Source organism: Tupaia chinensis, unplaced genomic scaffold (genome assembly GCF_000334495.1).
Source record: "Tupaia chinensis unplaced genomic scaffold, TupChi_1.0 Scaffold145208_1, whole genome shotgun sequence".
NCBI classification, from domain to species: Eukaryota; Metazoa; Chordata; class Mammalia; order Scandentia; family Tupaiidae; genus Tupaia; species Tupaia belangeri.
The window spans coordinates 1705934-1721043 of record NW_006205068.1 but is presented as its reverse complement, the minus strand read 5'-3'; the positions used below and the strand labels follow the sequence as shown (position 1 = coordinate 1721043).

The 15110-nt window shown below is 52.2% G+C and overlaps 1 protein-coding gene across 8 annotated transcripts in view; it reads right to left on the bottom strand.

Moving 5' to 3' along the window:
* MAD1L1 (mitotic arrest deficient 1 like 1) overlaps positions 1 to 15110 on the bottom strand; it is a 598556-nt gene that overhangs the window by 107837 nt on the left and 475609 nt on the right. The gene's annotated exons all lie outside the window — the stretch shown is intronic.

Below are 15110 nucleotides of genomic sequence, written 5' to 3'. Positions count from 1 at the left end.
GGCCACCTCGGAGGATGGCAAACAGCCTGCAGAACAGCAAGGAGCTGTTCTGGTGAGTGTGTGGCCTGGACTCCAGTCACCGGCTCACTGTATGGCCTGGCCACCTTTCCCATCACTGGTGTCCATACCCAGGCTCAGTGTCAACTGCAGCAGCTACGCTCCCATCTCCAAGTCTCCCTCCTAATCTGGAGGCCTGTGGTTGTAATACGTGGTCGGTGCTGGGGAGAAGAACCACTGGCTGTTTCATTCCATTTAGACATCTACTTGAGAACTAAAAGTTTTGAAACACTGAGCCCTGTATCCCCAGTGCTCTAGTTATGAGCTGTTTCTCCAGAAGTAGCAGCATTTCCTGAATGCCTAGGAATGGCAGTTCTGAAGAACCATCCAAGTCCAAGGAAGCCCATGCTCATGGAAACCAGCCCAGGTCCTCTCTGGCTGCCTCAAGGTCAAGCTCCAGGTTCTCAGGAAAACTCTTTACTATGACGTCAACCTCAGCACCAGCAGGAGGGACAGATTCCAGACCCCTGATTTCTGCCACTTGTCTCCCCAAACTAGGGCAAAAGGCTGAACTGTGAGGTGGGGCACATGGTTTTAAGGAAAATGCAGCTGACACTGAGGGTCCCACTTCATACAGAAAAGACGATGCCTTTATGTGCCCAGTATTTCTTCTGTTTTAAAAACAAAAGGAAGCAAACTGTATGATTTGGACAACTCAGAAACTACAGCTAACTCCAAGTCAGAGTTCCAGGATTTAGCTTAAAGTATGTAGCTTTTGTGTGAAGCAGGTGGACAGTCACTGGCCTCTCAGACCTCTGATGGCAACATGCAGAGGTCAGACCAGGTGAGGTCTCTGAGAACCTCTGGAGTCCTGAAGATCATGAAAATCGAGAAGAAACTGCTGGCCCAGAGAAAGTAGAAAGACTCATGGGTTAATCTGACCTTACGGTCTCAACGTGTGGGGTCAGACTGGGTGATTCCTGGACACTTGGGTAACAAAACAGCACATACCACAATAAAGTGGGTCAGAAGGGCCAGCCAGCCAGAGCATCTGCCTGCGCAGCACTGAAGCCCAGCCAGGCCTTTACCTGAATTCCAGGGGGAAGACCAGGCTTTGGAGGTATGTGTCTTCTCTGAGAGCACATGGCCAGCAAGAGGCAGTGCTGAGATCTAAACCCAGGGTTGGTCTGACCCCTTGGTCTGTCTCCACCAGAAAGAGAGCTGAGGGAGGTCCAACATTTATTCCTCCCATCAGCCTGGAAGATATCATGAGCCACCTGCTGGACTTTAGCAGCTATGCTGTCCAACAATCCCAGGATGCACTGCTCACAAGGAGCAACAGGCCAGAGGCCCAGCAGGCAGGGTGGCTGGAAGTTGTCCTGCTGGTCATCCTGGGTCTATAGTCTCATCACATCTTCCCGTTTCTCAGCCCAGTCATCAAAGAAATTTACTGCAATTCAGACATGTCACTAGATCTAAAAATCCATTCAGAGGATGGCCTGGAAAGGGGCCAAGGAGAGCCACAAGGGAAACTCGTCAATAGCAGAACTGTCCGCTCAGTGTCCAGGAGGGACACGTTTCAGCTTGATGCAGGTTAGGACTTCAGAGACTGGGCAGGAATGGCTGAGACAGGGTGGACCAAGGCAAGGCCCTAGGGGCTCCAAGCCTTAACCCCTCCTGTCTTCTGTCCCACGGACCAGAGCTGTGAGGGCCTCCTGGGCACTGGGGGGTGGAGGGGGTGGAGGCACTGGCTGCCTCAGAGAGCAGAGCAGGCAGGTGGGGCAGGGAGGCACAGACTATCTTAGAATGTGGATAAGGCTACTCTGGGGTGCCCCTGCTTAAATAAGTCCACCTCTGTAACACTTTTGGTCATTCTGGCTTTAGGATCAAGAACCACTGTGCATGAGAACAATAGCACAGGGAAAACGTGTGCATGCTAATTTCACTTTTCAACCAACTTGAACACTCACTTGGCACCATGGGATCCCATACGAAGGCTCAGGGACAGAGATGACATGGGAGCCATGCCGGACAGAGAGAAGAGAAAGGGCCTTGCTGCCTCAGGCCTTTTATTTTATTTTAGAGAGAGATTTTTGCCTTAGGGCAGATGCGCTCACAGGGAAGGGTGGAGAGAGAGAGAGAGTGAGAGAAAAAGTGAGAGATTACCCCTGAGGGGGAATGGCCATGCTGCAATCCGTTTTCCTCCATGGATCTTGGGCATACAACCACATGCACATGGCATGATTTTCAAACCACTGGGTCCAGGACTTGAACTGTGGTTGGCCATGTGGGAGTCCAGCAACATAACCACTGTGCCATCTGCTAGCCCTGCCTCAGGCTTTACCGGACCTTCCCTAATGCAAATGCCCCATATGTGGATAAAGCATTCAAGGAATCAGCTTCAGGGACCCTCTCTTCCCCTCTCTCCTCAGAGTTCCTACGGGGGCTGCCTTTAATGTGTCCAGAACCCACCCTGGCAGAAAGTCATGGGAGTCATAGTATCTTTTTCTTGGGAACTTTGTTCTCAGTCTGTACCCAAAGAGCCTTCCAACTCTCTGTTACGCAGGAAGGTAAAGAAAGCTTAATTAGGGATTTGAATTTCAAACCCATGGTAGTGAGCATCAGGTGAAGGCTGGTATGCTCAGATTCAGGAAGTCCAAGGATCAGGCTAGATGGGTTGGGCTGTGGTTACCTGGGACATAGAAGGGTGGGATGCAGAAGGATGGTTCCAGGTGTCTGTCTGGGCAGTGGGAGTGTCACAGGGTGGGACAGGCTGTAGGTGAGAGGCATCCTGTAGGGCATTCACTCATGACTGCCTGAATTTCCCCAACTTTGTTTTTATTACCTACCTGGACCACCTGACTTTCAAATCCCCACCAATTTTGTCGACCTCTGGCAAAAAGCTGTTGCCATGACAACCCCAAGTGAGCACATGCCCAACACCACCCCCATCCCCTTGCCTAGCTTTGCTGTTCCAGTTCCAGTTCCAGTGCTGTGCCAGGAGAGACAAGGCCACCCAGGGCTCCAGAGCTGAGCAATGCAGTGTCTCTCCTGACAGATGGGGCACCTCTTCCTCTTGCTCCAGCCTTGCACCTGGGTGGGGAGGCTTTCTCCCTCAGAGGCGGTTCTGTGCATCAGGAGAATGAGTAGGAAGTGGGGTATAAGGCAAATGGGAGAGGGGTCAGGCTGAGAACATCCAGAGCGGACACCCCCACATCCTGGCCTTAGCATGGCTGGTTCAGGCCAGTTTCACATCCTGGCCTGCTAATACAGGTTCTAGCAGCAGTTCTTCCTCCTTGTCCTCCAAGGGGCCCTTCTCTCCACCCCGACATGGGCCTGGGGGTCTGTCCCTACCCTGGGCCTCACTAGCCCCTGTCTATGGCTCTGGACAGCTATGTCCCACTGAAATGCAGAGCTCTTTCAGTCTGCCTACTGTCTGTTAGGCCAGGAGCACCACAACGGCTGAGGTTTTCTTCTGGGCATTTGCAGCCAGCGTAGGGCCTAAAAAAGGAAAGGAGCCAGGACTTGTGGAAGAATAGCTAAAGGAATTTGTCTTCCATAAGTAACTGTCCCTTTCCAAGAACCCAGAGTCATTGGGCCCAGACTTGTGCAAAGTGGGTGGGTGGGCTGGCAAATTTGCTCTGCTTTATTTAAAGGCTGCTTTAGAAGGAAAGAACAAGGAGGTCACGGCGACATGCACGGGTAGCAAGACAGACACTTCATGGAGGAGTAATAAATCCTGTGCAAATCTCAGCCTGTGTCAACACATCCCCAGAGGCACGGCAAGCCCTCAGCTCACGTGTCTATACCTCACTGGCAAGGCCCATGGCCATGTGGGTTCTGCCCAGCCTGAGAAAAGGGCAGTGGGGCCAAGTGCCTGAGGGAAGAGCAAAAGGTTGGGCTGGTCAGAACAGTGGTACAAGGGAAGGAAAGGGCTCGCATGCCCCAGCCGGCTCTGTGAACACATAGGTGTGGAGGGGTGAGAGCATGTGTGCTCTGCTCCGAATGCCTCCAGGGCAGCAGGAGGCAGTGTGCCCACATCTAGCCTGGCAGGCAGGAGGGCCTGGGCCTGAGCCCTGTCCCCTGCAAAGCTGGATGAGCCTGCATGGGCTCTTGCTCTGCTCTTTTGGCTGGTGGCTGGCACACAGCACAGAGAAAGCATCTGCCACAGGCAGGGGTGTGCTGTGAGTCTAGGAGAGGCAGTGAGGGAACAGGGCCTGACAGGGCACCTGAGGCCTGACGACCCTAGGTCCTTTTTGTTCCCAGGCTACAGTCTCTCTGGGGACTGCCTGGGGAGCAGAGTCTAGCAGAAGGCCCCATCCAGGCTACAGAGATTCCAGAGCAGGGCACCAGGACGTGTTTCTCTCTCGTGATCTCCCCATTTATCCCTGGAAAGAAAGCTCTGGGGCTGTCAGTGACCATGTGGATGACACCCAGCTCCTCTGCACTGCAGGAGAATCCATGCAGCTGTTTTTCCAACTGTTTTTCAACACTTTGCACACACCGCAGGGCCTTCACAGCCTCTGAAACATCCAGTCAGGCTGTGGGGGCTCCTGCAGGCCTCACATTGCCCTCCTCTCACTTCGCTTCATGCTCCCGTGGATTCCGATGTCTCAGAGGTAGGCACCACATGGAAAGCCCCGGGTGAGACCAGATAGTGAGTGTGTGTGTATGTGTGCACATACCAATACATATGCGTATGTGTGTGGTGCAGGAGAGAGAGAAAGTATGTAAGACCAGCAGAAAGCCCAGGGAAAGGCAGCGAGCAGGAAAGGTTTAGCAACTCCTCCTAGAGCTGCCACAGTTCTCCTGGATGAGCCATGAATGCTTCTAGGAGGCAGCGCTGATCCACGGTCCCTGTGGCTCCCTCCTTCTCAGCCACATATTGGCTGTGAGCCTGCGAGGCACTGATGGACATATGCAAACACAGACTGAGATCTATTTAGGGCCAACCAGCAGGCAGAGCTGTCCAGCATGCCATCAGCATGCTAGGTTACCTCCATTCACATGGCAAGTGAATCATCAGGCAGACTGACTGTCCCCACTGTCAGGTCCAAGCTCACGGAGGCGAAGACATATATCCAGATTCCATGGTTGGACAGAGGCACCTGTGACATTCACACTCAGGTGGTTCTGGTCCAGGGCCCAGAGCACCTTCTATTGTCCATCCCCAGCCACGAGGTTCAGGCCATACTCCTTTTTTAAGACACATAGCACTAGGCTGCCCAGAGCCCCCCCTACCCCCTTCACAGCAGTGATGGCTCAAACAGTCTCCTGGGAAAGGAACTCCTCTCCCTGGACTTATCTCACCTTAGGACCATTTAACCCAATTCTGCCAGTTTCTGTGAAGGTCCAGGCCCTGTGCTGGGTGCTGTGAATATGCTAGGGAGGAAGATGAGAGAAAGGGAGCACCTAGGACCATCCATCAGTTCATTATCCCATGCAGCACCTGAGAAACAGGTGCACTGCCTTTCGGTATACTGAGGAAACTGAGGCCATGCATAAACTTCTCCAGGCAACCCTGCAGCTAGTGATTGCGCTGCTGGCTCCCACATTCTCGGTTTCCCAGGGATGTGCACAGACTACCCCATCTAGGAGTTTTGCAGTCGGAGGAACAGTGAAAAGGCAGGACCCCTGGCTGGACTAGGGCAGGGCATCCCACCTCAGCTTCCCACATGCCACCAGCTGGGATTGCATCATTGCCAGGGAAGCGTGGCGGGTGCAGGAGGGAAGGCAGGGTGTACAAAATGTGCAGCAATAGAAGAAGAGGCCATTCTGGGTGAAGGAGCCCTGTGGATTAGGGGCAGGCAAACTATAGATCATGGTTCAAATCCTGCTAAAGTCTGTTTTTGTGTGACCAATGAGCTAAGAATGATTTTACATTTTAAAGAAAGAAGCAAACATTTAAAGGACATAAAAATGGAAAATTATCTGTTGATGATAATGTGTATGATAAAATCTTTAACTAGACTAATATACAATGTATTCATGCTGGGAAAATTCATTTTGCAAACCATAATGATATACAGTGATCGAATGGATAAAATAATAAGTAAAAGAATGATTTTACATTTTTAAGTAGATGTAACAAATTTAAAGCTGTTTACAGCAGCTTTATTTATTTATTTATATTTTTTGGAGAGGTTTTTGCTATAGGGTGTGTGCCCTTGCCAGAAAGACAGAGGCAGAGAAACAGAAAGTGAGAAATCACCCCCTGGGGGGATGGCCATGCTGCAATCCCTTCTCCTCCATTCTCCTCTTGGGATCTTGGGCACACATGCACGCAAACATGCCTGGCATGAGTTTAAGTCACCGTGTCCAGGACTCGAACTGTGGTTGGCTACATGGGAGTCCAGCGACATAGCCATTACGCCAACTGCTGGCCCTCAGCAGCCTTATTCATAGTTGCCAAAAAGTGGAAATGAATCTTTCAGTAGGTGAACAGACACACAAACTATGGCACATCCAGATGATGGAATACTATTCAGTAATAAAAGAAATGAGATATCAATCCAGACACAGAGGAAATGTACATGCATACTGCTAAGTGAAAGAAGTCAATCTGAAAAGGCTACATATTACATTATTCCAACTATATGACAAAACTATGGAGACAGCCAAAAGATCAGTGTTTGTTGGAGGGAAGCTACATGAATAGGGGGGTTTAGGACACTAAACTACTGTGATACTAATAATGGGGGATACATGCCATAGACATTTATCAAAACCACACAATGCACAAGAAGAGTGAACCCTACTGAAAATGCTGCACTTTACAGTTAACCATGCTGTATTGGTATCAGTTCATTAAGTGTAACAAAAGTGCCTGGAGCACATGTGGAGGAAGACAGGCTGATAGGCCCATTGGGGCAAGGCCTTGGGTGTCACACTGGCGTGTCTGGCATCTGTCCTGAGGCAGTGGGGCTTGGGATCTCCAAGCAGAGTCTAAGTGGAGCCTTGAGACTGTCCTGTGCAAACAGGCTTTAGTAGAATGACTGTCACTTCCTCTACGAGGTGTGCTTGGTAAAGGTCTCTGAACAGAAAAACACCTCTATTCCATGGCCACAAACCCAGGTTGAGGCACCTAGCGTGTCTGCCCCGAGCTGCCAAGCATGGGCCGTGCTGCAGTGACTGTGGGGCTCTGGGTCTGGGAACTCTGCAGGTCACTGAGCTCCTCCTGTTCGCACGCCTGCCTGTCCTCCGGCAGCTCCAGTGCTGTGGATGCAGGTGTGCAAGAGAAGTTGGCCACTTCTGCACCCGCTCCATACGTGGACTATGAACCCCCACCATCTTCTAGCAGAGCAGGCAGCTGGAATCATAACTCCTATCGGTGGCGGCACTCTACTAAAGCGGGGCATGGTGCTGAAAAAGTGCCTGTCTCAGACAAAAGCCCTTAAAATGGCGTGGGGGCAGGGAGCTGGGCCAGCTTTGGCAAGTTGTGTTCAAGTACCACAATGTGCCCCCATCCTTCTCCATCAGCAGGGTCCCAGAAAGGGTTGACTGAAGTCATACTGCAAGTTGCCCTCGCCAAATATGCAGAACACAGTCTGTGGGGTTAAAGCATCACGACCTCGTGTCACCCAGGAGGAACTTGATGGGTTCAGCAACTTGCCTGAAGCTGGCAGGAGGTGGAGCCTTGGCCACCATGCTCAGCCTGTTCTGCTCCAGAGCGTTATTGTGGAGGGATCCAGCAGGGCTCAGGCCCCGGATGATAGCGAAGGCAGGAAGGTGTGCTACTCCACAGGAATAAACCTGCGGCTGTCACAGCTTACTGAGGACCTGTGAGCCCGGGGCTAACCCTACCACAGATGCACTTATCGACTTACACATGCATGCACACGCATCTATCCCCCTCTAGCACACAACAAGCCTTCTAAGTAGCTGTTACCACAGTTCTGTTTTACAGATGTGGAAATTCAGACTCGGTGATTAAGTCATCCACAGTGGCTGGCCGTGCTCGATTTACATCTGGTTTGTCTGATTTCAGAGCCTGTGCCCATCTTTGGGTGTCTAACCCCTGAATCTAATCCTGCAGGACCTGGATTAAGGAGGAAGGGAGGAAAGAGGAGACTAGCAGAGCTAACTGCCTCACGGGGCACTGGAAGTTTTCCATTCTGTCCCAAGCTGTAGTTGCTATGTGACCTTGGTCTGGTGTTTGACTTATCATTCTCACAATAAGTTTCTCATTCTTATAGTAAGAAGCATTCCTGGGGGGCAGCAGGTGGTATAATGGTTAAGGTGCTGGACTCACATGTAGTCAACTACAGTTCGAATCCTGGACCTGGCAGCTTGAAACTGACACTGGGCTCATGTGTGTATGGGCCCTAAATCCTGAAAGGAGTATGGAGAAGGGATTACAGTGTGGCTCTCCCCTCTGGGGGTTGATTTCTCACCTTCTGTCTCTGTCTTTCTCTGTTTCTCTGGTGAGTGTACACGCCCTATAGCAAAAATCTCTCTTAAAAAAGGCGGAAAGAAAAAAGAGTTCCTTCTCTGGGTCTAGGGAAGGGGAGGAGAGAGAAGGGGCTCTGAGAACTGCAGGGAGAGAGAACAGCATGAGAGACCACAGCTTCGAGGGAGCCCTGCTGTGTGCATACCAGCCACTTGAGGAGCTCAATGGGCTCCCTCCCTCCAGCTCCGTGCAGGCAAAAATCTTCCATGGAAACTCTAAAGACTGGAATCTATTTCTCCGCTCAGAGGGAGAGGCTGAGAAGGAAGCCAGGCTCCTGCCGGGATGAGCTGGCGCTGAGACTTCTTGCTTCCCCCAGTGGCAGCCCTGGGGCAGGCAGCTCTCTCCACCCACGTGGCAACATGCTTGGTCCGGGCTGGGCTGGGAAGCCCAGTTTCTCCTCAGAAGAGGATGTGGGACCGAGCTGCAAACCCTCAATTATCCCAGCACACATCTGCAGAACCTGCTCAACTGGAAACAGGGCTCAGCTATTTCTAACTCTGCCTGTAACCCCCTTCTTGTCTGAAAATCATTTTTGGAAAATAAAGTAAGTGGAAGTGGCTAGGGCACAGTGGTTGGTGTGATCGCTCCTGAGCCTGACTTAGCTACCACACAAATCCGCATTTACCAGTGCAGGCAGGGTGGGTCACACTGTCTCCCTTCCCTCACGTGCTAGTCTCTGCACTCACACTGAGACCCTTCCGTGTGGCCCTGTGGAGGGACCTCCACAAAGCACCCAGACCACCATCCTTGTGATGGGGGAATTGAGCCCTACCTGAGTGCAGTGACCTGGCTGAGTTGGAGGGCATGAGGGCTGACATGAGAACCACTGGGTGGCTCTGCAGGAGCAGTGTGGGTAGAAGTGGGGAGAGCAACTGGGGCTGGGGCTGAAACAGCCACAGGGATCCCTCACTGGGCTCTGTGGGGCGAGGCCTGGTCTTATAGCAAGCACCTGACAGGCCTCATCTACAGCTTGTCCTTATTCCCATCTGACAGAAAGGAGAAATTATACCCAGAGAAGTCAGGTAACTTGCCCAGTGCCCCCTAAAGCCCAAGATGCTCCCAGCCTATGTGTCTACTCTGTGGCCCCGACCACTGGACAGGATGAGGCAGGGAAGGAGAGGCCCTGAGGCCATCTGGGGTAAGTATGCACAAACAGGGAGGGGCTGAGTATGGCTGAGTTCTGGGGAAAAGGGTCAGTGAGGCTGGGGGTGGTCTGGGGCAGCTGAGTCCAGAGAGAAGCCTGCAGAGAGAGGAAAACAGAGCAAGAGCTGGGAGCTGAGTGGTGGGAGAAATGGCTTCCTGGCCTGTCACTGAGCTGCTCACAGCCTTATTGTTGCCCAGAGTGCAGTGAGGCAGGGACCCACACAGCTGCCCCTTGTGGCAGACTCAGGATCAAAAAATCTACAGGGAACAGTCTGGGAATCAGTGGGCTGACTAGAGGGGACTGGGCTGAGGTGAGTCACTGCGCCCCGCTTCCTGCAAGCCACAGGAACACAGGGCACATGGTGACCTCATCAGCCCCAACCACATCTCCTAGAACTTGTGCCCATTCTGGGATGTGTCACCTGCTAGGAAGTAAGGAGGCCCTGCCGTCATCACGTCACTCTATAGCTGACACTGGGACAGCTGGGGGCCTAGGGCTGCCACTGTCCGCTTTGACACTGAGGCCAGGCCAACCAGCGCAGCACACTGGGAGCAAGGTTCACACTGAACCCTGCTCATGGCCTGGGCTCCTGGAAGTGGCCACTTGCCAATTTCAAGCACCTGCTGGGAGGCATCCATTGGCTACCATGGGGGCATCCTCATCCCTTCCACCACTGTGAGGGTTGAAAGGGGCTGAACTCTGCTCCAGAGTCCCAGGGAAGCTGTAGTTACTTGCTTCTCATTGGGCTTCATGGAGGTCCTGAGGCAGAGGCCCTGGGTGCCCCTTGGGTCTGACCACAGGTGGCCACACATCACCCACAGACATCTGGTGAACGGGGAACAAGTGTGTGGTCAGATGGGTAACTAAAAGAACGGCTGTGGGGGGCAAGTGGGGCAGAGATGAAGCGGTGCAATGCCTTTGCCCATGCCAGTCAAGTGAAGAAGCAGCAGGGGTAGACGTCGCTGTGAGAGGTGGGACTGGGGGCTCTCACCCTGGTCCGTGTGTCCTGCAGAGGCTGGGGCTGCTGCTGGGGCATGTGGTAGGCTTTATATGCAACCAGAAAGCCACTAATTTGGGCCTGGAGGGAGTGGCAGAACTCCTGGGTTCGGTGGGGACAGAACCAGCCAAAAGAGGGCCAGCAGCACCTGAGTGGTAGGGAGAGATCAACTGTAAGAGGGCTGACCACCTACTTGATGGAGACAGACCAGTCCTAACAGGGCTGAATGGCACCTACACGGAACTGCTCACTGCCAGGGCTGCAAAGGGCTCGCCCCACCTCCACTACTGCCTTTCCCCAGGCCTCAGCCTTACAGCCTTTAAGGGAGAAGAGTTTGAAGGAGGCCCCAGAGGAAATGTCAAGATTCAAACTCGGGTCTGTTGGGCCCCAAATCCTTCCTCCCATCCCTTTACAAGATTACTTCCACTCCTTGACAAGGAGCCAAGGCAACAAAAGCAGAAACTCCACCCACTTACTCATCCATCCTCCCCACGCCTACACAGCTTCAGGCACCAGGCTGGGGAAGACTGTCAGGAAACAGCCCCAGCCCTTTGTCCTCAAAAAGCCAGGCTTTCAGGCAGAGAAAGACCTGGTAGCAGACTGCTCACCCTCACCCCCCCAAAACACACATTCAAGGTCTACCACTGGCATATCCTTAGGCCTCCAGGGACCCAAAAGACACAATGGTGGGTCTTACCCTTGAGGAATAACTAACCTAGATAGTTGACTATCAGGTAAAATGGAAAGTGACAATGGTCTTCAGAGAGAAATAGGGGGAAGAAAAGGTCCCATGTCTGGGAAATCTGGAAAGACTTCTTGGAGGAGGAACCTGTGAGCTGGGTCTAGGTAGTGAGAGATAGAGTGGGCCTCATGGCTGGAGCGAGGCAATCTAATTGGGGGTGGGAGGCATCAGGACACAAAGGAGGAAGGACAGGGTTGGGTTGTCTGGAGACAAAGCCAGGAATAGGCCAGCAACTTCTTATACTGAGGGTTGATTGCTCAGAATAAAAACCCTAAAGGATTCTGAGACTCAGGGTGGGGTCTTGGTGACCATCACTGACTGTCGGGCGTGTGGCATGTGGGCATGTTCCAGAAGCATGGTCCCACCTACTCCTGATGTGCTGCCTAGAACTGTACCTGAGTTACTTGGTTGTCCCCAGCGCAGCCGGGGGAACCATTCCCTGGCGGGCTGCCAGATTGAGCCAAAGTGGCTACAACCCACACGTTCACACTCAAGTCTAGCAGCCTTCCCGGGCTTCTGTGGCTCCCGCCTCTGGAACCACGGGATCTGTGCTCAGGGTACATGCAGAAGTTCTGGGCGCCTCTGAACGCTGCTCATTTACAAAGTCCTGTTGTTTACTCAGTCCTCCCCCAAGACCTGCGAGGCTTGGAGAATGAAAACAGCCCGTCATGCACAGAGAGAGGGGCACAGCTGAGAGCATACCTCTGTCTCCTGACACTGGAGCACATGACTCTGTACCCCAGTAGGCTTGGAGGGCCCACCCAGGAAGGCTGGGGAGCAGGTGCTTCCTGTGGTGTCCAAGCCATACTCGAACCCTAGTGGCAGCACGCCGAGCCAATTGTGCTGTCTTTTAGCCTTTCAGGGGAGGCCACCTTACATCTGTGGCCTCTAAGCCAGCACACCACTCTTGGGGCCTTCGAAAACTTACACAGGCCTCAAGCCATGACCAGCTACGATGGGAAAAGAGTGGGTAGAAGGACCAGAGACGAGCAGTAGAGGAGGAGCCTGGAGAGTCTGGTGATGGTTGAAACCACCAGGGGCCAGAAAAATGTGGGAGGGACACCAGGCTAGGAGCTGCATGGCGCATTTCAGACCTTGCTCGGACTGTGGCTCAAAGAAGGACTAGGGGTGAGCCAGGGGGGCTTCCCATACACACACAAGTTCTTTAGCCTTGGTGAGCAGAGCTGAGAGGCTCTGCCAGTTCCCTCAAACTTGTCTCTACCCAGGATACTTTGTCTCTTGGTCTGCATTGTCAAGAATGAAGGGCTCAGCTGCCCTGGCCATGGCTGGAGGTCTCTGCCAGGCCTGCCTGCCCACTCGGGGTCTCTGCCCCTCTTTGACCTCAGGAGCCTGGTGGGGGCTACAGAAATATCAAAGGTGGAGAGGAGGGCGACTGTTTCTACTCCTGGGGCTGGAGCAGACCCCACTGTTCTCAATGAGAATCTTGCCATGGCCAGGATCTGGGGGTCTGAACAAGGAGCCAGGGGGCCATGGTATGGTTGGGGCTGAGACACTGGCTCCACCCAGGGAGTGGAGCTGATCAAGGTGGGAAGAAGGACCAGTGTCTAGGCAGGGTGGTCTCAGTAGCCCACGCAGAGATGGCTATGACAAGGCCACTCACCGATACCATTTTTAGAAAATAAGGGAACCAGCAGTTAGCATAATGGCTATGTCGCTGGATTCCCACATAGTCGACCGCGGTTCGTGTCCCGGACCTGGTGGCTTAAAACTCACACCGGGCGCGTGTGCGTGCGTGCCCAAGATCCCGAGAGGAGAATGGAGGAGAAGGGATTGCGGCGTGACCATCCCCCCTGGGGGGTGATTTCTCGCTTTCTGTCTCTATGTCTCTCTCTGTCTGTCTGGTGAGCGCACACGCCCTACAGTGAAAATCTCTCCAAAAAAAAAAAAAGAAAGAAAATAACATGTTAGTACATAAAGCATCATTCCATGATCCCGATTCTGTAAATGTAAAATAACATGCCTATAGCTATGCCTACATACATAAAACACTATATGGAAACACATTAAAATGTTAGCAGTGGCTGCCTTTGGAGGTACAATAATATGTGAATTATTTTCTTCTTTTGGATTTTCTGTATGTTCAACAATCTATAAATACAAGATACTTTGAAATGTTTCCCCAGGTTTCATTTGAGGTAGTTTTCATAAGATCAATCACTTCAGCTAAAGAATATGCAAGAACTCAGTGAAAACTGTGCCTCTTAATTATAAATGTTGATATGACAAGTGATATGTTAATAGTGACTGTTCATAAGTACACCTTTATTTACCTAATCTTTTTTAACAAACATGGAATTTCTACAATGTATTAAATTAAACACCTATCAGTGGTCCTGAATTATTCAAAAGTATACGGAATTATACAAAAGTGAAGAAGTACATTTCTGATAGCTTATTTATTTAAAGGCTTTGAGTGTTTGAATATTTATTCACTTTTCAAAGGTTTAAGAGTTTCAGGAAGCGTAAGAATGGATGAACATGATCTGAGAAGTCTGAGAAAATCTAAAGAGAACAGAGGCAGGCGGCGCCAAGCCTGGGTGCAGCTCTGGCTACAAAGACGGAGAGAGTGTTGCACAGAATGGACAAGTGGGGGTAAGGAGGGGCCCCCGGGAAGCCCAGACAAATGTGCTCTGCGCTCCTGTGAAGCTCAGGTGTGGGTTTCACAGACGGTCTGAGCCCAGGGAAGCATGGGGAGACCCTGCAGGGACCAGCTCTGGCCACAGAAGCCACAAGAGGCCAGCTCTCCTATGTGTGGACCCTGTCCAGGCCCAGGGCCCACTCCAGGCATCAGCACGTCAGAGTCCTCGAGAAAGATGCCCACAGGATCCAGGATGAAATGTGGCTAAATGAAGAGATAACGATTTACTGTGAAGTCTGGTTGAAATGAATAGGCCACACTGGGTATAACTTTCTTTTCTTTTCTTTTCTTTTTTTTTTTTTTTGGAGAGGTTTTTGCTATAAGGCACGTGCGCTCGCCAGACAGACAGAGACAGACAGAGAGACAGAAAGTGAGAAATCACACACACCCCCCCAGGGGGGATGGCCACGCCGCAATCCCTTCTCCTCTTGGGATCTTTGGCACGCACGCACACGTGCCCAGCATGAGTTTTAAGCCACCGGGTCCGGGACGCGAACTGCAGTCGACTACATAGGAGTCCAGAGACATAGCCATTACACAAACTGCTGGTCCCCACACAGAGTATAGCTTTCTTACAGAAACAAAAGCTGGTTCTTCCTCTCGGTAAGATGTGCAGAGACAGGAGGTTTAGATGGCCCAGTCACTGCTTTACAGCTGCAAATGAAGCCAATTTCTGCCTGTCCTGACCTCCCACAGCCATCGCTTGGTCTAACCTTCATCGCTTGGTCTAACCTTCTTGAAGCAGCCAGGGATCAGGCCAGAACCACACACCATGTCAGAACCATGGTGACACCTTCACAACAAGTTTTTGCTACCCATGTGGGGCCTCCTTCACCATCATGGTCAATATGGTAATGTCCCTCCTCCTGCCACCAGAACCTGCTCACCCCAAGGACACTTCAGCTTCATGACTGTCCCAGCCCAGACATCTAGACTCTGTGCCCTCCCACTACAACCTGTACATAATCCTTCCAATGACTGGTCCTGCCCTGTGGAGCCCCGCTCCCGACCCCGTCACGGCCAGCACTGTGCCCGGGCACACACAGGTATGGACCCTTAACCTGACCGCCCCTTTCGCAGAGACTGGCCTCAGCTGCCTGTGCTGTCCGTGGACTCCGGCCC